The sequence below is a fragment of the Bos javanicus genome, unplaced genomic scaffold (genome assembly GCF_032452875.1).
Source record: "Bos javanicus breed banteng unplaced genomic scaffold, ARS-OSU_banteng_1.0 tig00002723_1, whole genome shotgun sequence".
Taxonomy (NCBI): domain Eukaryota; kingdom Metazoa; phylum Chordata; class Mammalia; order Artiodactyla; family Bovidae; genus Bos; species Bos javanicus.
Genome location: NW_026893594.1, coordinates 98,101 through 124,133, shown reverse-complemented (window position 1 = coordinate 124,133; position 26,033 = coordinate 98,101).

Sequence of the window (26,033 nt, the reverse complement as noted above, 5' to 3'; positions counted from 1 at the left end):
CCCGCACCTCAGCAGGCACTGATCACGTGCCTGTCATGCAGTGATCAGGTGACTGAGAGGCACTGATCATGTGACTGCTCATGTGCTGATCAGGTAGCTCTCCTGCACGGATCATGTGCCTCAGCAGGCAAGAATCAAGCAGCTGAGCAGGCATGAATCCTGCGGCCCAGCTGGCGATTATCAGGCAGCTGAGCAGACGCTGATCCCGCACCTCAGCAGGCACTGATCACGTGCCTGTCATGCAGTGATCAGGTGACTGAGAGGCGCTGATCATGTGACTGCTCATGTGCTGATCAGGTAGCTCTCCTGCACGGATCATGTGCCTCAGCAGGCAAGAATCAAGCAGCTGAGCAGGCATGAATCCTGCGGCCCAGCTGGCGATTATCAGGCAGCTGAGCAGGCATGAATCCTGCGGCCCAGCTGGCGATTATCAGGCAGCTGAGCAGGCATGAATCCTGCGGCCCAGCTGGCGATTATCAGGCAGCTGAGCAGGCATGAATCCTGCGGCCCAGCTGGCGATTATCAGGCAGCTGAGCAGGCATGAATCCTGCGGCCCAGCTGGCGATTATCAGGCAGCTGAGCAGGCATGAATCCTGCGGCCCAGCTGGCGATTATCAGGCAGCTGAGCAGGCATGAATCCTGCGGCCCAGCTGGCGATTATCAGGCAGCTGAGCAGGCATGAATCCTGCGGCCCAGCTGGCGATTATCAGGCAGCTGAGCAGGCGCTGATCCCGCACCTCAGCAGGCACTGATCACGTGCCTGTCATGCAGTGATCAGGTGACTGAGAGGCGCTGATCATGTGACTGCTCATGTGCTGATCAGGTAGCTCTCCTGCACGGATCATGTGCCTCAGCAGGCAAGAATCAAGCAGCTGAGCAGGCATGAATCCTGCGGCCCAGCTGGCGATTATCAGGCAGCTGAGCAGGCATGAATCCTGCGGCCCAGCTGGCGATTATCAGGCAGCTGAGCAGGCGCTGATCCGCACTCAGCAGGCACTGATCACGTGCCTGTCATGCAGTGATCAGGTGACTGAGAGGCGCTGATCATGTGACTGCTCATGTGCTGATCAGGTAGCTCTCCTGCACGGATCATGTGCCTCAGCAGGCAAGAATCAAGCAGCTGAGCAGGCATGAATCCTGCGGCCCAGCTGGCGATTATCAGGCAGCTGAGCAGGCATGAATCCTGCGGCCCAGCTGGCGATTATCAGGCAGCTGAGCAGGCGCTGATCCCGCACCTCAGCAGGCACTGATCACGTGCCTGTCATGCAGTGATCAGGTGACTGAGAGGCGCTGATCATGTGACTGCTCATGTGCTGATCAGGTAGCTCTCCTGCACGGATCATGTGCCCAGCAGGCAATTATCAGGCAGCTGAGCAGGCATGAATCCTGCGGCCCAGCTGGCGATTATCAGGCAGCTGAGCAGGCGCTGATCCCGCACCTCAGCAGGCACTGATCACGTGCCTGTCATGCAGTGATCAGGTGACTGAGAGGCGCTGATCATGTGACTGCTCATGTGCTGATCAGGTAGCTCTCCTGCACGGATCATGTGCCTCAGCAGGCAAGAATCAAGCAGCTGAGCAGGCATGAATCCTGCGGCCCAGCTGGCGATTATCAGGCAGCTGAGCAGGCATGAATCCTGCGGCCCAGCTGGCGATTATCAGGCAGCTGAGCAGGCATGAATCCTGCGGCCCAGCTGGCGATTATCAGGCAGCTGAGCAGGCATGAATCCTGCGGCCCAGCTGGCGATTATCAGGCAGCTGAGCAGGCATGAATCCTGCGGCCCAGCTGGCGATTATCAGGCAGCTGAGCAGGCATGAATCCTGCGGCCCAGCTGGCGATTATCAGGCAGCTGAGCAGGCATGAATCCTGCGGCCCAGCTGGCGATTATCAGGCAGCTGAGCAGGCGCTGATCCCGCACCTCAGCAGGCACTGATCACGTGCCTGTCATGCAGTGATCAGGTGACTGAGAGGCGCTGATCATGTGACTGCTCATGTGCTGATCAGGTAGCTCTCCTGCACGGATCATGTGCCTCAGCAGGCAAGAATCAAGCAGCTGAGCAGGCATGAATCCTGCGGCCCAGCTGGCGATTATCAGGCAGCTGAGCAGGCATGAATCCTGCGGCCCAGCTGGCGATTATCAGGCAGCTGAGCAGGCATGAATCCTGCGGCCCAGCTGGCGATTATCAGGCAGCTGAGCAGGCATGAATCCTGCGGCCCAGCTGGCGATTATCAGGCAGCTGAGCAGGCATGAATCCTGCGGCCCAGCTGGCGATTATCAGGCAGCTGAGCAGGCGCTGATCCCGCACCTCAGCAGGCACTGATCACGTGCCTGTCATGCAGTGATCAGGTGACTGAGAGGCACTGATCATGTGACTGCTCATGTGCTGATCAGGTAGCTCTCCTGCACGGATCATGTGCCTCAGCAGGCAAGAATCAAGCAGCTGAGCAGGCATGAATCCTGCGGCCCAGCTGGCGATTATCAGGCAGCTGAGCAGGCATGAATCCTGCGGCCCAGCTGGCGATTATCAGGCAGCTGAGCAGGCGCTGATCCCGCGGCAGGCACTGATCACGTGCCTGTCATGCAGTGATCAGGTGACTGAGAGGCGCTGATCATGTGACTGCTCATGTGCTGATCAGGTAGCTCTCCTGCACGGATCATGTGCCCAGCAGGCAAGAATCAAGCAGCTGAGCAGGCATGAATCCTGCGGCCCAGCTGGCGATTATCAGGCAGCTGAGCAGGCATGAATCCTGCGGCCCAGCTGGCGATTATCAGGCAGCTGAGCAGGCGCTGATCCCGCACCTCAGCAGGCACTGATCACGTGCCTGTCAGGCAGTGATCAGGTGACTGAGAGGCGCTGATCATGTGACTGCTCATGTGCTGATCAGGTAGCTCTCCTGCACGGATCATGTGCCTCAGCAGGCAAGAATCAAGCAGCTGAGCAGGCATGAATCCTGCGGCCCAGCTGGCGATTATCAGGCAGCTGAGCAGGCATGAATCCTGCGGCCCAGCTGGCGATTATCAGGCAGCTGAGCAGGCATGAATCCTGCGGCCCAGCTGGCGATTATCAGGCAGGTGAGCAGCGCTGATCCCGCACCTCAGCAGGCACTGATCACGTGGCTGTCATGCAGTGATCAGGTGACTGAGAGGCGCTGATCATGTGACTGCTCATGTGCTGATCAGGTAGCTCTCCTGCACGGATCATGTGCCTCAGCAGGCAAGAATCAAGCAGCTGAGCAGGCATGAATCCTGCGGCCCAGCTGGCGATTATCAGGCAGCTGAGCAGGCATGAATCCTGCGGCCCAGCTGGCGATTATCAGGCAGCTGAGCAGGCGCTGATGCCGCACCTTAGCAGGCACTGATCACGTGCCTGTCATGCAGTGATCAGGTGACTGAGAGGCACTGATCATGTGACTGCTCATGTGCTGATCAGGTAGCTCTCCTGCACGGATCATGTGCCTCAGCAGGCAAGAATCAAGCAGCTGAGCAGGCATGAATCCTGCGGCCCAGCTGGCGATTATCAGGCAGCTGAGCAGGCATGAATCCTGCGGCCCAGCTGGCGATTATCAGGCAGCTGAGCAGGCATGAATCCTGCGGCCCAGCTGGCGATTATCAGGCAGCTGAGCAGGCATGAATCCTGCGGCCCAGCTGGCGATTATCAGGCAGCTGAGCAGGCATGAATCCTGCGGCCCAGCTGGCGATTATCAGGCAGCTGAGCAGGCATGAATCCTGCGGCCCAGCTGGCGATTATCAGGCAGCTGAGCAGGCATGAATCCTGCGGCCCAGCTGGCGATTATCAGGCAGCTGAGCAGGCATGAATCCTGCGGCCCAGCTGGCGATTATCAGGCAGCTGAGCAGGCATGAATCCTGCGGCCCAGCTGGCGATTATCAGGCAGGTGAGCAGGCGCTGATCCCGCACCTCAGCAGGCACTGATCACGTGCCTGTCATGCAGTGATCAGGTGACTGAGAGGCGCTGATCATGTGACTGCTCATGTGCTGATCAGGTAGCTCTCCTGCACGGATCATGTGCCTCAGCAGGCAAGAATCAAGCAGCTGAGCAGGCATGAATCCTGCGGCCCAGCTGGCGATTATCAGGCAGCTGAGCAGGCATGAATCCTGCGGCCCAGCTGGCGATTATCAGGCAGCTGAGCAGGCGCTGATCCCGCACTGCAGGCACTGATCACGTGCCTGTCATGCAGTGATCAGGTGACTGAGAGGCGCTGATCATGTGACTGCTCATGTGCTGATCAGGTAGCTCTCCTGCATGGATCATGTGCCTCAGCAGGCAAGAATCAAGCAGCTGAGCAGGCATGAATCCTGCGGCCCAGCTGGCGATTATCAGGCAGCTGAGCAGGCATGAATCCTGCGGCCCAGCTGGCGATTATCAGGCAGCTGAGCAGGCGCTGATCCCGCACCTCAGCAGGCACTGATCACGTGCCTGTCATGCAGTGATCAGGTGACTGAGAGGCACTGATCATGTGACTGCTCATGTGCTGATCAGGTAGCTCTCCTGCACGGATCATGTGCCTCAGCAGGCAAGAATCAAGCAGCTGAGCAGGCATGAATCCTGCGGCCCAGCTGGCGATTATCAGGCAGCTGAGCAGGCATGAATCCTGCGGCCCAGCTGGCGATTATCAGGCAGCTGAGCAGGCGCTGATCCCGCACCTCAGCAGGCACTGATCACGTGCCTGTCATGCAGTGATCAGGTGACTGAGAGGCACTGATCATGTGACTGCTCATGTGCTGATCAGGTAGCTCTCCTGCACGGATCATGTGCCTCAGCAGGCAAGAATCAAGCAGCTGAGCAGGCATGAATCCTGCGGCCCAGCTGGCGATTATCAGGCAGCTGAGCAGGCATGAATCCTGCGGCCCAGCTGGCGATTATCAGGCAGCTGAGCAGGCATGAATCCTGCGGCCCAGCTGGCGATTATCAGGCAGCTGAGCAGGCTGATCCCGCACCTCAGCAGGCACTGATCACGTGGCTGTCATGCAGTGATCAGGTGACTGAGAGGCGCTGATCATGTGACTGCTCATGTGCTGATCAGGTAGCTCTCCTGCACGGATCATGTGCCTCAGCAGGCAAGAATCAAGCAGCTGAGCAGGCATGAATCCTGCGGCCCAGCTGGCGATTATCAGGCAGCTGAGCAGGCATGAATCCTGCGGCCCAGCTGGCGATTATCAGGCAGCTGAGCAGGCGCTGATGCCGCACCTTAGCAGGCACTGATCACGTGCCTGTCATGCAGTGATCAGGTGACTGAGAGGCACTGATCATGTGACTGCTCATGTGCTGATCAGGTAGCTCTCCTGCACGGATCATGTGCCTCAGCAGGCAAGAATCAAGCAGCTGAGCAGGCATGAATCCTGCGGCCCAGCTGGCGATTATCAGGCAGCTGAGCAGGCATGAATCCTGCGGCCCAGCTGGCGATTATCAGGCAGCTGAGCAGGCATGAATCCTGCGGCCCAGCTGGCGATTATCAGGCAGCTGAGCAGGCATGAATCCTGCGGCCCAGCTGGCGATTATCAGGCAGCTGAGCAGGCATGAATCCTGCGGCCCAGCTGGCGATTATCAGGCAGCTGAGCAGGCATGAATCCTGCGGCCCAGCTGGCGATTATCAGGCAGCTGAGCAGGCATGAATCCTGCGGCCCAGCTGACGGTTATCAGGCAGCTGAGCAGGCATGAATCCTGCGGCCCAGCTGGCGATTATCAGGCAGCTGAGCAGGCATGAATCCTGCGGCCCAGCTGGCGATTATCAGGCAGCTGAGCAGGCGCTGATCCCGCACATCAGCAGGCACTGATCACGTGCCTGTCATGCAGTGATCAGGTGACTGAGAGGCGCTGATCATGTGACTGCTCATGTGCTGATCAGGTAGCTCTCCTGCTCGGATCATGTGCTCAGCAGGCAAGAATCAAGCAGCTGAGCAGGCATGAATCCTGCGGCCCAGCTGGCGATTATCAGGCAGCTGAGCAGGTGCTGATCCCGAACCTCAGCAGGCACTGATCACTTGCCTGTCATGCAGTGATCAGGTGACTGAGAGGCGCTGATCATGTGACTGCTCATGTGCTGATCAGGTAGCTCTCCTGCTCGGATCATGTGCCTCAGCAGGCAAGAATCAAGCAGCTGAGCAGGCATGAATCCTGCGGCCCAGCTGGCGATTATCAGGCAGCTGAGCAGGCATGAATCCTGCGGCCCAGCTGGCGATTATCAGGCAGCTGAGCAGGCGCTGATCCCGCACCTCAGCAGGCACTGATCACGTGCCTGTCATGCAGTGATCAGGTGACTGAGAGGCACTGATCATGTGACTGCTCATGTGCTGATCAGGTAGCTCTCCTGCACGGATCATGTGCCTCAGCAGGCAAGAATCAAGCAGCTGAGCAGGCATGAATCCTGCGGCCCAGCTGGCGATTATCAGGCAGCTGAGCAGGCATGAATCCTGCGGCCCAGCTGGCGATTATCAGGCAGCTCAGCAGGCATGAATCCTGCGGTCCAGCTGGCGATTATCAGGCAGCTGAGCAGGCATGAATCCTGCGGCCCAGCTGGCGATTATCAGGCAGCTGAGCAGGCATGAATCCTGCGGCCCAGCTGGCGATTATCAGGCAGCTGAGCAGGCGCTGATCCCGCACCTCAGCAGGCACTGATCACGTGCCTGTCATGCAGTGATCAGGTGACTGAGAGGCGCTGATCATGTGACTGCTCATGTGCTGATCAGGTAGCTCTCCTGCACGGATCATGTGCCTCAGCAGGCAAGAATCAAGCAGCTGAGCAGGCATGAATCCTGCGGCCCAGCTGGCGATTATCAGGCAGCTGAGCAGGCATGAATCCTGCGGCCCAGCTGGCGATTATCAGGCAGCTGAGCAGGCATGAATCCTGCGGCCCAGCTGGCGATTATCAGGCAGCTGAGCAGGCATGAATCCTGCGGCCCAGCTGGCGATTATCAGGCAGCTGAGCAGGCGCTGATCCCGCACTCAGCAGGCACTGATCACGTGCCTGTCATGCAGTGATCAGGTGACTGAGAGGCGCTGATCATGTGACTGATCATGTGCTGATCAGGTAGCTCTCCTGCACGGATCATGTGCCTCAGCAGGCAAGAATCAAGCAGCTGAGCAGGCATGAATCCTGCGGCACAGCTGGCGATTATCAGGCAGCTGAGCAGGCATGAATCCTGCGGCCCAGCTGGCGATTATCAGGCAGCTGAGCAGGCGCTGATCCCGCACCTCAGCAGGCACTGATCACGTGCCTGTCATGCAGTGATCAGGTGACTGAGAGGCGCTGATCATGTGACTGCTCATGTGCTGATCAGGTAGCTCTCCTGCACGGATCATGTGCCTCAGCAGGCAAGAATCAAGCAGCTGAGCAGGCATGAATCCTGCGGCCCAGCTGGCGATTATCAGGCAGCTGAGCAGGCATGAATCCTGCGGCCCAGCTGGCGATTATCAGGCAGCTGAGCAGGCATGAATCCTGCGGCCCAGCTGGCGATTATCAGGCAGCTGAGCAGGCTGATCCCGCACCTCAGCAGGCACTGATCACGTGGCTGTCATGCAGTGATCAGGTGACTGAGAGGCGCTGATCATGTGACTGCTCATGTGCTGATCAGGTAGCTCTCCTGCACGGATCATGTGCCTCAGCAGGCAAGAATCAAGCAGCTGAGCAGGCATGAATCCTGCGGCCCAGCTGGCGATTATCAGGCAGCTGAGCAGGCATGAATCCTGCGGCCCAGCTGGCGATTATCAGGCAGCTGAGCAGGCGCTGATCCCGCACCTTAGCAGGCACTGATCACGTGCCTGTCATGCAGTGATCAGGTGACTGAGAGGCACTGATCATGTGACTGCTCATGTGCTGATCAGGTAGCTCTCCTGCACGGATCATGTGCCTCAGCAGGCAAGAATCAAGCAGCTGAGCAGGCATGAATCCTGCGGCCCAGCTGGCGATTATCAGGCAGCTGAGCAGGCATGAATCCTGCGGCCCAGCTGGCGATTATCAGGCAGCTGAGCAGGCATGAATCCTGCGGCCCAGCTGGCGATTATCAGGCAGCTGAGCAGGCATGAATCCTGCGGCCCAGCTGGCGATTATCAGGCAGCTGAGCAGGCATGAATCCTGCGGCCCAGCTGGCGATTATCAGGCAGCTGAGCAGGCATGAATCCTGCGGCCCAGCTGGCGATTATCAGGCAGCTGAGCAGGCATGAATCCTGCGGCCCAGCTGGCGATTATCAGGCAGCTGAGCAGGCATGAATCCTGCGGCCCAGCTGGCGATTATCAGGCAGCTGAGCAGGCATGAATCCTGCGGCCCAGCTGGCGATTATCAGGCAGCTGAGCAGGCATGAATCCTGCGGCCCAGCTGGCGATTATCAGGCAGCTGAGCAGGCATGAATCCTGCGGCCCAGCTGGCGATTATCAGGCAGCTGAGCAGGCATGAATCCTGCGGCCCAGCTGGCGATTATCAGGCAGCTGAGCAGGCATGAATCCTGCGGCCCAGCTGGCGATTATCAGGCAGCTGAGCAGGCGCTGATCCCGCACCTCAGCAGGCACTGATCACGTGCCTGTCATGCAGTGATCAGGTGACTGAGAGGCGCTGATCATGTGACTGCTCATGTGCTGATCAGGTAGCTCTCCTGCACGGATCATGTGCCTCAGCAGGCAAGAATCAAGCAGCTGAGCAGGCATGAATCCTGCGGCCCAGCTGGCGATTATCAGGCAGCTGAGCAGGCATGAATCCTGCGGCCCAGCTGGCGATTATCAGGCAGCTGAGCAGGCGCTGATCCCGCACGGCAGGCACTGATCACGTGCCTGTCATGCAGTGATCAGGTGACTGAGAGGCGCTGATCATGTGACTGCTCATGTGCTGATCAGGTAGCTCTCCTGCACGGATCATGTGCCTCAGCAGGCAAGAATCAAGCAGCTGAGCAGGCATGAATCCTGCGGCCCAGCTGGCGATTATCAGGCAGCTGAGCAGGCATGAATCCTGCGGCCCAGCTGGCGATTATCAGGCAGCTGAGCAGGCGCTGATCCCGCACCTCAGCAGGCACTGATCACGTGCCTGTCATGCAGTGATCAGGTGACTGAGAGGCGCTGATCATGTGACTGCTCATGTGCTGATCAGGTAGCTCTCCTGCACGGATCATGTGCCTCAGCAGGCAAGAATCAAGCAGCTGAGCAGGCATGAATCCTGCGGCCCAGCTGGCGATTATCAGGCAGCTGAGCAGGCATGAATCCTGCGGCCCAGCTGGCGATTATCAGGCAGCTGAGCAGGCATGAATCCTGCGGCCCAGCTGGCGATTATCAGGCAGCTGAGCAGGCTGATCCCGCACCTCAGCAGGCACTGATCACGTGGCTGTCATGCAGTGATCAGGTGACTGAGAGGCGCTGATCATGTGACTGATCATGTGCTGATCAGGTAGCTCTCCTGCACGGATCATGTGCCTCAGCAGGCAAGAATCAAGCAGCTGAGCAGGCATGAATCCTGCGGCCCAGCTGGCGATTATCAGGCAGCTGAGCAGGCATGAATCCTGCGGCCCAGCTGGCGATTATCAGGCAGCTGAGCAGGCGCTGATGCCGCACCTTAGCAGGCACTGATCACGTGCCTGTCATGCAGTGATCAGGTGACTGAGAGGCACTGATCATGTGACTGCTCATGTGCTGATCAGGTAGCTCTCCTGCAGGATCATGTGCCTCAGCAGGCAAGAATCAAGCAGCTGAGCAGGCATGAATCCTGCGGCCCAGCTGGCGATTATCAGGCAGCTGAGCAGGCATGAATCCTGCGGCCCAGCTGGCGATTATCAGGCAGCTGAGCAGGCATGAATCCTGCGGCCCAGCTGGCGATTATCAGGCAGCTGAGCAGGCATGAATCCTGCGGCCCAGCTGGCGATTATCAGGCAGCTGAGCAGGCATGAATCCTGCGGCCCAGCTGGCGATTATCAGGCAGCTGAGCAGGCATGAATCCTGCGGCCCAGCTGGCGATTATCAGGCAGCTGAGCAGGCATGAATCCTGCGGCCCAGCTGGCGATTATCAGGCAGCTGAGCAGGCGCTGATCCCGCACTCGGCAGGCACTGATCACGTGCCTGTCATGCAGTGATCAGGTGACTGAGAGGCGCTGATCATGTGACTGCTCATGTGCTGATCAGGTAGCTCTCCTGCACGGATCATGTGCCTCAGCAGGCAAGAATCAAGCAGCTGAGCAGGCATGAATCCTGCGGCCCAGCTGGCGATTATCAGGCAGCTGAGCAGGCATGAATCCTGCGGCCCAGCTGGCGATTATCAGGCAGCTGAGCAGGCGCTGATCCCGCACCTCAGCAGGCACTGATCAAGTGCCTGTCAGGCAGTGATCAGGTGACTGAGAGGCGCTGATCATGTGACTGCTCATGTGCTGATCAGGTAGCTCTCCTGCACGGATCATGTGCCTCAGCAGGCAAGAATCAAGCAGATGAGCAGGCATGAATCCTGCGGCCCAGCTGGCGATTATCAGGCAGCTGAGCAGGCATGAATCCTGCGGCCCAGCTGGCGATTATCAGGCAGCTGAGCAGGCATGAATCCTGCGGCCCAGCTGGCGATTATCAGGCAGCTGAGCAGGCTGATCCCGCACCTCAGCAGGCACTGATCACGTGGCTGTCAGGCAGTGATCAGGTGACTGAGAGGCGCTGATCATGTGACTGATCATGTGCTGATCAGGTAGCCCTCCTGCACGGATCATGTGCCTCAGCAGGCAAGAATCAAGCAGATGAGCAGGCATGAATCCTGCGGCCCAGCTGGCGATTATCAGGCAGCTGAGCAGGCATGAATCCTGCGGCCCAGCTGGCGATTATCAGGCAGCTGAGCAGGCGCTGATCCCGCACCTCAGCAGGCACTGATCACGTGCCTGTCATGCAGTGATCAGGTGACTGAGAGGCACTGATCATGTGACTGCTCATGTGCTGATCAGGTAGCTCTCCTGCACGGATCATGTGCCTCAGCAGGCAAGAATCAAGCAGCTGAGCAGGCATGAATCCTGCGGCCCAGCTGGCGATTATCACGCAGCTGAGCAGGCATGAATCCTGCGGCCCAGCTGGCGCTTATCAGGCAGCTGAGCAGGCATGAATCCTGCGGCCCAGCTGGCGATTATCAGGCAGCTGAGCAGGCATGAATCCTGCGGCCCAGCTGGCGATTATCAGGCAGCTGAGCAGGCATGAATCCTGCGGCCCAGCTGGCGATTATCAGGCAGCTGAGCAGGCGCTGATCCCGCACCTCAGCAGGCACTGATCACGTGCCTGTCATGCAGTGATCAGGTGACTGAGAGGCGCTGATCATGTGACTGCTCATGTGCTGATCAGGTAGCTCTCCTGCACGGATCATGTGCCTCAGCAGGCAAGAATCAAGCAGCTGAGCAGGCATGAATCCTGCGGCCCAGCTGGCGATTATCAGGCAGCTGAGCAGGCATGAATCCTGCGGCCCAGCTGGCGATTATCAGGCAGCTGAGCAGGCATGAATCCTGCGGCCCAGCTGGCGATTATCAGGCAGCTGAGCAGGCATGAATCCTGCGGCCCAGCTGGCGATTATCAGGCAGCTGAGCAGGCATGAATCCTGCGGCCCAGCTGGCGATTATCAGGCAGCTGAGCAGGCATGAATCCTGCGGCCCAGCTGGCGATTATCAGGCAGCTGAGCAGGCATGAATCCTGCGGCCCAGCTGGCGATTATCAGGCAGCTGAGCAGGCATGAATCCTGCGGCCCAGCTGGCGATTATCAGGCAGCTGAGCAGGCATGAATCCTGCGGCCCAGCTGGCGATTATCAGGCAGCTGAGCAGGCGCTGATCCCGCACCTCAGCAGGCACTGATCACGTGCCTGTCATGCAGTGATCAGGTGACTGAGAGGCGCTGATCATGTGACTGCTCATGTGCTGATCAGGTAGCTCTCCTGCACGGATCATGTGCCTCAGCAGGCAAGAATCAAGCAGCTGAGCAGGCATGAATCCTGCGGCCCAGCTGGCGATTATCAGGCAGCTGAGCAGGCATGAATCCTGCGGCCCAGCTGGCGATTATCAGGCAGCTGAGCAGGCGCTGATCCCGCACTCAGCAGGCACTGATCACGTGCCTGTCATGCAGTGATCAGGTGACTGAGAGGCGCTGATCATGTGACTGCTCATGTGCTGATCAGGTAGCTCTCCTGCATGGATCATGTGCCTCAGCAGGCAAGAATCAAGCAGCTGAGCAGGCATGAATCCTGCGGCCCAGCTGGCGATTATCAGGCAGCTGAGCAGGCATGAATCCTGCGGCCCAGCTGGCGATTATCAGGCAGCTGAGCAGGCGCTGATCCCGCACCTCAGCAGGCACTGATCACGTGCCTGTCATGCAGTGATCAGGTGACTGAGAGGCGCTGATCATGTGACTGCTCATGTGCTGATCAGGTAGCTCTCCTGCATGGATCATGTGCCTCAGCAGGCAAGAATCAAGCAGCTGAGCAGGCATGAATCCTGCGGCCCAGCTGGCGATTATCAGGCAGCTGAGCAGGCATGAATCCTGCGGCCCAGCTGGCGATTATCAGGCAGCTGAGCAGGCGCTGATCCCGCACCTCAGCAGGCACTGATCACGTGCCTGTCATGCAGTGATCAGGTGACTGAGAGGCACTGATCATGTGACTGCTCATGTGCTGATCAGGTAGCTCTCCTGCACGGATCATGTGCCTCAGCAGGCAAGAATCAAGCAGCTGAGCAGGCATGAATCCTGCGGCCCAGCTGGCGATTATCAGGCAGCTGAGCAGGCATGAATCCTGCGGCCCAGCTGGCGATTATCAGGCAGCTGAGCAGGCGCTGATCCCGCACTCAGCAGGCACTGATCACGTGCCTGTCATGCAGTGATCAGGTGACTGAGAGGCACTGATCATGTGACTGCTCATGTGCTGATCAGGTAGCTCTCCTGCACGGATCATGTGCCTCAGCAGGCAAGAATCAAGCAGCTGAGCAGGCATGAATCCTGCGGCCCAGCTGGCGATTATCAGGCAGCTGAGCAGGCATGAATCCTGCGGCCCAGCTGGCGATTATCAGGCAGCTGAGCAGGCATGAATCCTGCGGCCCAGCTGGCGATTATCAGGCAGCTGAGCAGGCTGATCCCGCACCTCAGCAGGCACTGATCACGTGGCTGTCATGCAGTGATCAGGTGACTGAGAGGCGCTGATCATGTGACTGCTCATGTGCTGATCAGGTAGCTCTCCTGCACGGATCATGTGCCTCAGCAGGCAAGAATCAAGCAGCTGAGCAGGCATGAATCCTGCGGCCCAGCTGGCGATTATCAGGCAGCTGAGCAGGCATGAATCCTGCGGCCCAGCTGGCGATTATCAGGCAGCTGAGCAGGCGCTGATGCCGCACCTTAGCAGGCACTGATCACGTGCCTGTCATGCAGTGATCAGGTGACTGAGAGGCACTGATCATGTGACTGCTCATGTGCTGATCAGGTAGCTCTCCTGCACGGATCATGTGCCTCAGCAGGCAAGAATCAAGCAGCTGAGCAGGCATGAATCCTGCGGCCCAGCTGGCGATTATCAGGCAGCTGAGCAGGCATGAATCCTGCGGCCCAGCTGGCGATTATCAGGCAGCTGAGCAGGCATGAATCCTGCGGCCCAGCTGGCGATTATCAGGCAGCTGAGCAGGCATGAATCCTGCGGCCCAGCTGGCGATTATCAGGCAGCTGAGCAGGCATGAATCCTGCGGCCCAGCTGGCGATTATCAGGCAGGTGAGCAGGCGCTGATCCCGCACCTCAGCAGGCACTGATCACGTGCCTGTCATGCAGTGATCAGGTGACTGAGAGGCGCTGATCATGTGACTGCTCATGTGCTGATCAGGTAGCTCTCCTGCACGGATCATGTGCCTCAGCAGGCAAGAATCAAGCAGCTGAGCAGGCATGAATCCTGCGGCCCAGCTGGCGATTATCAGGCAGCTGAGCAGGCATGAATCCTGCGGCCCAGCTGGCGATTATCAGGCAGCTGAGCAGGCATGAATCCTGCGGCCCAGCTGGCGATTATCAGGCAGCTGAGCAGGCATGAATCCTGCGGCCCAGCTGGCGATTATCAGGCAGCTGAGCAGGCATGAATCCTGCGGCCCAGCTGGCGATTATCAGGCAGCTGAGCAGGCATGAATCCTGCGGCCCAGCTGGCGATTATCAGGCAGCTGAGCAGGCATGAATCCTGCGGCCCAGCTGGCGATTATCAGGCAGCTGAGCAGGCATGAATCCTGCGGCCCAGCTGGCGATTATCAGGCAGCTGAGCAGGCATGAATCCTGCGGCCCAGCTGGCGATTATCAGGCAGCTGAGCAGGCGCTGATCCCGCACCTCAGCAGGCACTGATCACGTGCCTGTCATGCAGTGATCAGGTGACTGAGAGGCGCTGATCATGTGACTGCTCATGTGCTGATCAGGTAGCTCTCCTGCACGGATCATGTGCCTCAGCAGGCAAGAATCAAGCAGCTGAGCAGGCATGAATCCTGCGGCCCAGCTGGCGATTATCAGGCAGCTGAGCAGGCATGAATCCTGCGGCCCAGCTGGCGATTATCAGGCAGCTGAGCAGGCGCTGATCCCGCACTCAGCAGGCACTGATCACGTGCCTGTCATGCAGTGATCAGGTGACTGAGAGGCGCTGATCATGTGACTGCTCATGTGCTGATCAGGTAGCTCTCCTGCACGGATCATGTGCCTCAGCAGGCAAGAATCAAGCAGCTGAGCAGGCATGAATCCTGCGGCCCAGCTGGCGATTATCAGGCAGCTGAGCAGGCATGAATCCTGCGGCCCAGCTGGCGATTATCAGGCAGCTGAGCAGGCGCTGATCCCGCACCTCAGCAGGCACTGATCACGTGCCTGTCATGCAGTGATCAGGTGACTGAGAGGCGCTGATCATGTGACTGCTCATGTGCTGATCAGGTAGCTCTCCTGCACGGATCATGTGCCTCAGCAGGCAAGAATCAAGCAGCTGAGCAGGCATGAATCCTGCGGCCCAGCTGGCGATTATCAGGCAGCTGAGCAGGCATGAATCCTGCGGCCCAGCTGGCGATTATCAGGCAGCTGAGCAGGCATGAATCCTGCGGCCCAGCTGGCGATTATCAGGCAGCTGAGCAGGCTGATCCCGCACCTCAGCAGGCACTGATCACGTGGCTGTCATGCAGTGATCAGGTGACTGAGAGGCGCTGATCATGTGACTGCTCATGTGCTGATCAGGTAGCTCTCCTGCACGGATCATGTGCCTCAGCAGGCAAGAATCAAGCAGCTGAGCAGGCATGAATCCTGCGGCCCAGCTGGCGATTATCAGGCAGCTGAGCAGGCATGAATCCTGCGGCCCAGCTGGCGATTATCAGGCAGCTGAGCAGGCGCTGATCCCGCACCTTAGCAGGCACTGATCACGTGCCTGTCATGCAGTGATCAGGTGACTGAGAGGCACTGATCATGTGACTGCTCATGTGCTGATCAGGTAGCTCTCCTGCACGGATCATGTGCCTCAGCAGGCAAGAATCAAGCAGCTGAGCAGGCATGAATCCTGCGGCCCAGCTGGCGATTATCAGGCAGCTGAGCAGGCATGAATCCTGCGGCCCAGCTGGCGATTATCAGGCAGCTGAGCAGGCATGAATCCTGCGGCCCAGCTGGCGATTATCAGGCAGCTGAGCAGGCATGAATCCTGCGGCCCAGCTGGCGATTATCAGGCAGCTGAGCAGGCATGAATCCTGCGGCCCAGCTGGCGATTATCAGGCAGCTGAGCAGGCATGAATCCTGCGGCCCAGCTGGCGATTATCAGGCAGCTGAGCAGGCATGAATCCTGCGGCCCAGCTGGCGATTATCAGGCAGGTGAGCAGGCGCTGATCCCGCACCTCAGCAGGCACTGATCACGTGCCTGTCATGCAGTGATCAGGTGACTGAGAGGCGCTGATCATGTGACTGCTCATGTGCTGATCAGGTAGCTCTCCTGCACGGATCATGTGCCTCAGCAGGCAAGAATCAAGCAGCTGAGCAGGCATGAATCCTGCGGCCCAGCTGGCGATTATCAGGCAGCTGAGCAGGCATGAATCCTGCGGCCCAGCTGGCGATTATCAGGCAGCTGAGCAGGCATGAATCCTGCGGCCCAGCTGGCGATTATCAGGCAGCTGAGCAGGCATGAATCCTGCGGCCCAGCTGGCGATTATCAGGCAGCTGAGCAGGCATGAATCCTGCGGCCCAGCTGGCGATTATCAGGCAGCTGAGCAGGCATGAATCCTGCGGCCCAGCTGGCGATTATCAGGCAGCTGAGCAGGCATGAATCCTGCGGCCCAGCTGGCGATTATCAGGCAGCTGAGCAGGCATGAATCCTGCGGCCCAGCTGGCGATTATCAGGCAGCTGAGCAGGCATGAATCCTGCGGCCCAGCTGGCGATTATCAGGCAGCTGAGCAGGCATGAATCCTGCGGCCCAGCTGGCGATTATCAGGCAGGTGAGCAGGCGCTGATCCCGCACCTCAGCAGGCACTGATCACGTGCCTGTCATGCAGTGATCAGGTGACTGAGAGGCGCTGATCATGTGACTGCTCATGTGCTGATCAGGTAGCTCTCCTGCACGGATCATGTGCCTCAGCAGGCAAGAATCAAGCAGCTGAGCAGGCATGAATCCTGCGGCCCAGCTGGCGATTATCAGGCAGCTGAGCAGGCATGAATCCTGCGGCCCAGCTGGCGATTATCAGGCAGCTGAGCAGGCATGAATCCTGCGGCCCAGCTGGCGATTATCAGGCAGCTGAGCAGGCATGAATCCTGCGGCCCAGCTGGCGATTATCAGGCAGCTGAGCAGGCATGAATCCTGCGGCCCAGCTGGCGATTATCAGGCAGCTGAGCAGGCGCTGATCCCGCACCTCAGCAGGCACTGATCACGTGCCTGTCATGCAGTGATCAGGTGACTGAGAGGCGCTGATCATGTGACTGCTCATGTGCTGATCAGGTAGCTCTCCTGCACGGATCATGTGCCTCAGCAGGCAAGAATCAAGCAGCTGAGCAGGCATGAATCCTGCGGCCCAGCTGGCGATTATCAGGCAGCTGAGCAGGCATGAATCCTGCGGCCCAGCTGGCGATTATCAGGCAGCTGAGCAGGCATGAATCCTGCGGCCCAGCTGGCGATTATCAGGCAGCTGAGCAGGCATGAATCCTGCGGCCCAGCTGGCGATTATCAGGCAGCTGAGCAGGCATGAATCCTGCGGCCCAGCTGGCGATTATCAGGCAGCTGAGCAGGCATGAATCCTGCGGCCCAGCTGGCGATTATCAGGCAGCTGAGCAGGCATGAATCCTGCGGCCCAGCTGGCGATTATCAGGCAGCTGAGCAGGCATGAATCCTGCGGCCCAGCTGGCGATTATCAGGCAGCTGAGCAGGCATGAATCCTGCGGCCCAGCTGGCGATTATCAGGCAGCTGAGCAGGCATGAATCCTGCGGCCCAGCTGGCGATTATCAGGCAGCTGAGCAGGCGCTGATCCCGCACCTCAGCAGGCACTGATCACGTGCCTGTCATGCAGTGATCAGGTGACTGAGAGGCGCTGATCATGTGACTGCTCATGTGCTGATCAGGTAGCTCTCCTGCACGGATCATGTGCCTCAGCAGGCAAGAATCAAGCAGCTGAGCAGGCATGAATCCTGCGGCCCAGCTGGCGATTATCAGGCAGCTGAGCAGGCATGAATCCTGCGGCCCAGCTGGCGATTATCAGGCAGCTGAGCATGATCCCGCACTCAGCAGGCACTGATCACGTGCCTGTCATGCAGTGATCAGGTGACTGAGAGGCGCTGATCATGTGACTGCTCATGTGCTGATCAGGTAGCTCTCCTGCATGGATCATGTGCCTCAGCAGGCAAGAATCAAGCAGCTGAGCAGGCATGAATCCTGCGGCCCAGCTGGCGATTATCAGGCAGCTGAGCAGGCATGAATCCTGCGGCCCAGCTGGCGATTATCAGGCAGCTGAGCAGGCGCTGATCCAGCACCTCAGCAGGCACTGATCACGTGCCTGTCATGCAGTGATCAGGTGACTGAGAGGCGCTGATCATGTGACTGCTCATGTGCTGATCAGGTAGCTCTCCTGCATGGATCATGTGCCTCAGCAGGCAAGAATCAAGCAGCTGAGCAGGCATGAATCCTGCGGCCCAGCTGGCGATTATCAGGCAGCTGAGCAGGCATGAATCCTGCGGCCCAGCTGGCGATTATCAGGCAGCTGAGCAGGCGCTGATCCCGCAACTCAGCAGGCACTGATCACGTGCCTGTCATGCAGTAATCAGGTGACTGAGAGGCACTGATCATGTGACTGCTCATGTGCTGATCAGGTAGCTCTCCTGCACGGATCATGTGCCTCAGCAGGCAAGAATCAAGCAGCTGAGCAGGCATGAATCCTGCGGCCCAGCTGGCGATTATCAGGCAGCTGAGCAGGCATGAATCCTGCGGCCCAGCTGGCGATTATCAGGCAGCTGAGCAGGCGCTGATCCCGCACCTCAGCAGGCACTGATCACGTGCCTGTCATGCAGTGATCAGGTGACTGAGAGGCACTGATCATGTGACTGCTCATGTGCTGATCAGGTAGCTCTCCTGCACGGATCATGTGCCTCAGCAGGCAAGAATCAAGCAGCTGAGCAGGCATGAATCCTGCGGCCCAGCTGGCGATTATCAGGCAGCTGAGCAGGCATGAATCCTGCGGCCCAGCTGGCGATTATCAGGCAGCTGAGCAGGCATGAATCCTGCGGCCCAGCTGGCGATTATCAGGCAGCTGAGCAGGCGCTGATCCCGCACCTCAGCAGGCACTGATCACGTGGCTGTCATGCAGTGATCAGGTGACTGAGAGGCGCTGATCATGTGACTGCTCATGTGCTGATCAGGTAGCTCTCCTGCACGGATCATGTGCCTCAGCAGGCAAGAATCAAGCAGCTGAGCAGGCATGAATCCTGCGGCCCAGCTGGCGATTATCAGGCAGCTGAGCAGGCATGAATCCTGCGGCCCAGCTGGCGATTATCAGGCAGCTGAGCAGGCGCTGATCCCGCACCTCAGCAGGCACTGATCACGTGCCTGTCATGCAGTGATCAGGTGACTGAGAGGCACTGATCATGTGACTGCTCATGTGCTGATCAGGTAGCTCTCCTGCACGGATCATGTGCCTCAGCAGGCAAGAATCAAGCAGCTGAGCAGGCATGAATCCTGCGGCCCAGCTGGCGATTATCAGGCAGCTGAGCAGGCATGAATCCTGCGGCCCAGCTGGCGATTATCAGGCAGCTGAGCAGGCATGAATCCTGCGGCCCAGCTGGCGATTATCAGGCAGCTGAGCAGGCATGAATCCTGCGGCCCAGCTGGCGATTATCAGGCAGCTGAGCAGGCATGAATCCTGCGGCCCAGCTGGCGATTATCAGGCAGCTGAGCAGGCGCTGATCCCGCACCTCAGCAGGCACTGATCACGTGCCTGTCATGCAGTGATCAGGTGACTGAGAGGCGCTGATCATGTGACTGCTCATGTGCTGATCAGGTAGCTCTCCTGCACGGATCATGTGCCTCAGCAGGCAAGAATCAAGCAGCTGAGCAGGCATGAATCCTGCGGCCCAGCTGGCGATTATCAGGCAGCTGAGCAGGCATGAATCCTGCGGCCCAGCTGGCGATTATCAGGCAGCTGAGCAGGCATGAATCCTGCGGCCCAGCTGGCGATTATCAGGCAGCTGAGCAGGCATGAATCCTGCGGCCCAGCTGGCGATTATCAGGCAGCTGAGCAGGCATGAATCCTGCGGCCCAGCTGGCGATTATCAGGCAGCTGAGCAGGCATGAATCCTGCGGCCCAGCTGGCGATTATCAGGCAGCTGAGCAGGCATGAATCCTGCGGCCCAGCTGGCGATTATCAGGCAGCTGAGCAGGCATGAATCCTGCGGCCCAGCTGGCGATTATCAGGCAGCTGAGCAGGCATGAATCCTGCGGCCCAGCTGGCGATTATCAGGCAGCTGAGCAGGCGCTGATCCCGCACCTCAGCAGGCACTGATCACGTGCCTGTCATGCAGTGATCAGGTGACTGAGAGGCGCTGATCATGTGACTGCTCATGTGCTGATCAGGTAGCTCTCCTGCACGGATCATGTGCCTCAGCAGGCAAGAATCAAGCAGCTGAGCAGGCATGAATCCTGCGGCCCAGCTGGCGATTATCAGGCAGCTGAGCAGGCATGAATCCTGCGGCCCAGCTGGCGATTATCAGGCAGCTGAGCAGGCGCTGATCCCGCACCTCAGCAGGCACTGATCACGTGCCTGTCATGCAGTGATCAGGTGACTGAGAGGCGCTGATCATGTGACTGCTCATGTGCTGATCAGGCAGCTCTCCTGCACGGATCATGTGCCTCAGCAGGCAAGAATCAGGCAGCTGAGCAGGCATGAATCCTGCGGCCCAGCTGGCGATTATCAGGCAGCTGAGCAGGCATGAATCCTGCGGCCCAGCTGGCGATTATCAGGCAGCTGAGCAGGCGCTGATCCCGCACTCAGCAGGCACTGATCACGTGCCTGTCATGCAGTGATCAGGTGACTGAGAGGCGCTGATCATGTGACTGCTCATGTGCTGATCAGGTAGCTCTCCTGCACGGATCATGTGCCTCAGCAGGCAAGAATCAAGCAGCTGAGCAGGCATGAATCCTGCGGCCCAGCTGGCGATTATCAGGCAGCTGAGCAGGCATGAATCCTGCGGCCCAGCTGGCGATTATCAGGCAGCTGAGCAGGCATGAATCCTGCGGCCCAGCTGGCGATTATCAGGCAGCTGAGCAGGCTGATCCCGCACCTCAGCAGGCACTGATCACGTGGCTGTCATGCAGTGATCAGGTGACTGAGAGGCGCTGATCATGTGACTGCTCATGTGCTGATCAGGTAGCTCTCCTGCACGGATCATGTGCCTCAGCAGGCAAGAATCAAGCAGCTGAGCAGGCATGAATCCTGCGGCCCAGCTGGCGATTATCAGGCAGCTGAGCAGGCATGAATCCTGCGGCCCAGCTGGCGATTATCAGGCAGCTGAGCAGGCGCTGATCCCGCACCTCAGCAGGCACTGATCACGTGCCTGTCATGCAGTGATCAGGTGACTGAGAGGCACTGATCATGTGACTGCTCATGTGCTGATCAGGTAGCTCTCCTGCACGGATCATGTGCCTCAGCAGGCAAGAATCAAGCAGCTGAGCAGGCATGAATCCTGCGGCCCAGCTGGCGATTATCAGGCAGCTGAGCAGGCATGAATCCTGCGGCCCAGCTGGCGATTATCAGGCAGCTGAGCAGGCATGAATCCTGCGGCCCAGCTGGCGATTATCAGGCAGCTGAGCAGGCATGAATCCTGCGGCCCAGCTGGCGATTATCAGGCAGCTGAGCAGGCATGAATCCTGCGGCCCAGCTGGCGATTATCAGGCAGCTGAGCAGGCATGAATCCTGCGGCCCAGCTGGCGATTATCAGGCAGCTGAGCAGGCATGAATCCTGCGGCCCAGCTGGCGATTATCAGGCAGCTGAGCAGGCGCTGATCCCGCACTCAGCAGGCACTGATCACGTGCCTGTCATGCAGTGATCAGGTGACTGAGAGGCGCTGATCATGTGACTGCTCATGTGCTGATCAGGTAGCTCTCCTGCACGGATCATGTGCCTCAGCAGGCAAGAATCAAGCAGCTGAGCAGGCATGAATCCTGCGGCCCAGCTGGCGATTATCAGGCAGCTGAGCAGGCATGAATCCTGCGGCCCAGCTGGCGATTATCAGGCAGCTGAGCAGGCATGAATCCTGCGGCCCAGCTGGCGATTATCAGGCAGCTGAGCAGGCATGAATCCTGCGGCCCAGCTGGCGATTATCAGGCAGCTGAGCAGGCATGAATCCTGCGGCCCAGCTGGCGATTATCAGGCAGCTGAGCAGGCATGAATCCTGCGGCCCAGCTGGCGATTATCAGGCAGCTGAGCAGGCATGAATCCTGCGGCCCAGCTGGCGATTATCAGGCAGCTGAGCAGGCATGAATCCTGCGGCCCAGCTGGCGATTATCAGGCAGCTGAGCAGGCATGAATCCTGCGGCCCAGCTGGCGATTATCAGGCAGCTGAGCAGGCATGAATCCTGCGGCCCAGCTGGCGATTATCAGGCAGCTGAGCAGGCGCTGATCCCGCACCTCAGCAGGCACTGATCACGTGCCTGTCATGCAGTGATCAGGTGACTGAGAGGCGCTGATCATGTGACTGCTCATGTGCTGATCAGGTAGCTCTCCTGCACGGATCATGTGCCTCAGCAGGCAAGAATCAAGCAGCTGAGCAGGCATGAATCCTGCGGCCCAGCTGGCGATTATCAGGCAGCTGAGCAGGCATGAATCCTGCGGCCCAGCTGGCGATTATCAGGCAGCTGAGCAGGCATGAATCCTGCGGCCCAGCTGGCGATTATCAGGCAGCTGAGCAGGCATGAATCCTGCGGCCCAGCTGGCGATTATCAGGCAGCTGAGCAGGCATGAATCCTGCGGCCCAGCTGGCGATTATCAGGCAGCTGAGCAGGCGCTGATCCCGCACCTCAGCAGGCACTGATCACGTGCCTGTCATGCAGTGATCAGGTGACTGAGAGGCGCTGATCATGTGACTGCTCATGTGCTGATCAGGTAGCTCTCCTGCACGGATCATGTGCCTCAGCAGGCAAGAATCAAGCAGCTGAGCAGGCATGAATCCTGCGGCCCAGCTGGCGATTATCAGGCAGCTGAGCAGGCATGAATCCTGCGGCCCAGCTGGCGATTATCAGGCAGCTGAGCAGGCATGAATCCTGCGGCCCAGCTGGCGATTATCAGGCAGCTGAGCAGGCATGAATCCTGCGGCCCAGCTGGCGATTATCAGGCAGCTGAGCAGGCATGAATCCTGCGGCCCAGCTGGCGATTATCAGGCAGCTGAGCAGGCATGAATCCTGCGGCCCAGCTGGCGATTATCAGGCAGCTGAGCAGGCGCTGATCCCGCACCTCAGCAGGCACTGATCACGTGCCTGTCATGCAGTGATCAGGTGACTGAGAGGCGCTGATCATGTGACTGCTCATGTGCTGATCAGGTAGCTCTCCTGCACGGATCATGTGCCTCAGCAGGCAAGAATCAAGCAGCTGAGCAGGCATGAATCCTGCGGCCCAGCTGGCGATTATCAGGCAGCTGAGCAGGCATGAATCCTGCGGCCCAGCTGGCGATTATCAGGCAGCTGAGCAGGCATGAATCCTGCGGCCCAGCTGGCGATTATCAGGCAGCTGAGCAGGCATGAATCCTGCGGCCCAGCTGGCGATTATCAGGCAGCTGAGCAGGCATGAATCCTGCGGCCCAGCTGGCGATTATCAGGCAGCTGAGCAGGCGCTGATCCCGCACCTCAGCAGGCACTGATCACGTGCCTGTCATGCAGTGATCAGGTGACTGAGAGGCGCTGATCATGTGACTGCTCATGTGCTGATCAGGTAGCTCTCCTGCACGGATCATGTGCCTCAGCAGGCAAGAATCAAGCAGCTGAGCAGGCATGAATCCTGCGGCCCAGCTGGCGATTATCAGGCAGCTGAGCAGGCATGAATCCTGCGGCCCAGCTGGCGATTATCAGGCAGCTGAGCAGGCATGAATCCTGCGGCCCAGCTGGCGATTATCAGGCAGCTGAGCAGGCATGAATCCTGCGGCCCAGCTGGCGATTATCAGGCAGCTGAGCAGGCATGAATCCTGCGGCCCAGCTGGCGATTATCAGGCAGCTGAGCAGGCATGAATCCTGCGGCCCAGCTGGCGATTATCAGGCAGCTGAGCAGGCATGAATCCTGCGGCCCAGCTGGCGATTATCAGGCAGCTGAGCAGGCATGAATCCTGCGGCCCAGCTGGCGATTATCAGGCAGCTGAGCAGGCATGAATCCTGCGGCCCAGCTGGCGATTATCAGGCAGCTGAGCAGGCATGAATCCTGCGGCCCAGCTGGCGATTATCAGGCAGCTGAGCAGGCATGAATCCTGCGGCCCAGCTGGCGATTATCAGGCAGCTGAGCAGGCATGAATCCTGCGGCCCAGCTGGCGATTATCAGGCAGCTGAGCAGGCATGAATCCTGCGGCCCAGCTGGCGATTATCAGGCAGCTGAGCAGGCATGAATCCTGCGGCCCAGCTGGCGATTATCAGGCAGCTGAGCAGGCATGAATCCTGCGGCCCAGCTGGCGATTATCAGGCAGCTGAGCAGGCATGAATCCTGCGGCCCAGCTGGCGATTATCAGGCAGCTGAGCAGGCATGAATCCTGCGGCCCAGCTGGCGATTATCAGGCAGCTGAGCAGGCATGAATCCTGCGGCCCAGCTGGCGATTATCAGGCAGCTGAGCAGGCATGAATCCTGCGGCCCAGCTGGCGATTATCAGGCAGCTGAGCAGGCGCTGATCCCGCACCTCAGCAGGCACTGATCACGTGCCTGTCATGCAGTGATCAGGTGACTGAGAGGCGCTGATCATGTGACTGCTCATGTGCTGATCAGGTAGCTCTCCTGCACGGATCATGTGCCTCAGCAGGCAAGAATCAAGCAGCTGAGCAGGCATGAATCCTGCGGCCCAGCTGGCGATTATCAGGCAGCTGAGCAGGCATGAATCCTGCGGCCCAGCTGGCGATTATCAGGCAGCTGAGCAGGCATGAATCCTGCGGCCCAGCTGGCGATTATCAGGCAGCTGAGCAGGCATGAATCCTGCGGCCCAGCTGGCGATTATCAGGCAGCTGAGCAGGCATGAATCCTGCGGCCCAGCTGGCGATTATCAGGCAGCTGAGCAGGCGCTGATCCCGCACCTCAGCAGGCACTGATCACGTGCCTGTCATGCAGTGATCAGGTGACTGAGAGGCGCTGATCATGTGACTGCTCATGTGCTGATCAGGTAGCTCTCCTGCACAATCATGTGCCTCAGCAGGCAAGAATCAAGCAGCTGAGCAGGCATGAATCCTGCGGCCCAGCTGGCGATTATCAGGCAGCTGAGCAGGCATGAATCCTGCGGCCCAGCTGGCGATTATCAGGCAGCTGAGCAGGCATGAATCCTGCGGCCCAGCTGGCGATTATCAGGCAGCTGAGCAGGCATGAATCCTGCGGCCCAGCTGGCGATTATCAGGCAGCTGAGCAGGCATGAATCCTGCGGCCCAGCTGGCGATTATCAGGCAGCTGAGCAGGCATGAATCCTGCGGCCCAGCTGGCGATTATCAGGCAGCTGAGCAGGCATGAATCCTGCGGCCCAGCTGGCGATTATCAGGCAGCTGAGCAGGCATGAATCCTGCGGCCCAGCTGGCGATTATCAGGCAGCTGAGCAGGCATGAATCCTGCGGCCCAGCTGGCGATTATCAGGCAGCTGAGCAGGCGCTGATCCCGCACCTCAGCAGGCACTGATCACGTGCCTGTCATGCAGTGATCAGGTGACTGAGAGGCGCTGATCATGTGACTGCTCATGTGCTGATCAGGTAGCTCTCCTGCACGGATCATGTGCCTCAGCAGGCAAGAATCAAGCAGCTGAGCAGGCATGAATCCTGCGGCCCAGCTGGCGATTATCAGGCAGCTGAGCAGGCATGAATCCTGCGGCCCAGCTGGCGATTATCAGGCAGCTGAGCAGGCATGAATCCTGCGGCCCAGCTGGCGATTATCAGGCAGCTGAGCAGGCATGAATCCTGCGGCCCAGCTGGCGATTATCAGGCAGCTGAGCAGGCATGAATCCTGCGGCCCAGCTGGCGATTATCAGGCAGCTGAGCAGGCATGAATCCTGCGGCCCAGCTGGCGATTATCAGGCAGCTGAGCAGGCATGAATCCTGCGGCCCAGCTGGCGATTATCAGGCAGCTGAGCAGGCGCTGATCCCGCACCTCAGCAGGCACTGATCACGTGCCTGTCATGCAGTGATCAGGTGACTGAGAGGCGCTGATCATGTGACTGCTCATGTGCTGATCAGGTAGCTCTCCTGCACGGATCATGTGCCTCAGCAGGCAAGAATCAAGCAGCTGAGCAGGCATGAATCCTGCGGCCCAGCTGGCGATTATCAGGCAGCTGAGCAGGCATGAATCCTGCGGCCCAGCTGGCGATTATCAGGCAGCTGAGCAGGCATGAATCCTGCGGCCCAGCTGGCGATTATCAGGCAGCTGAG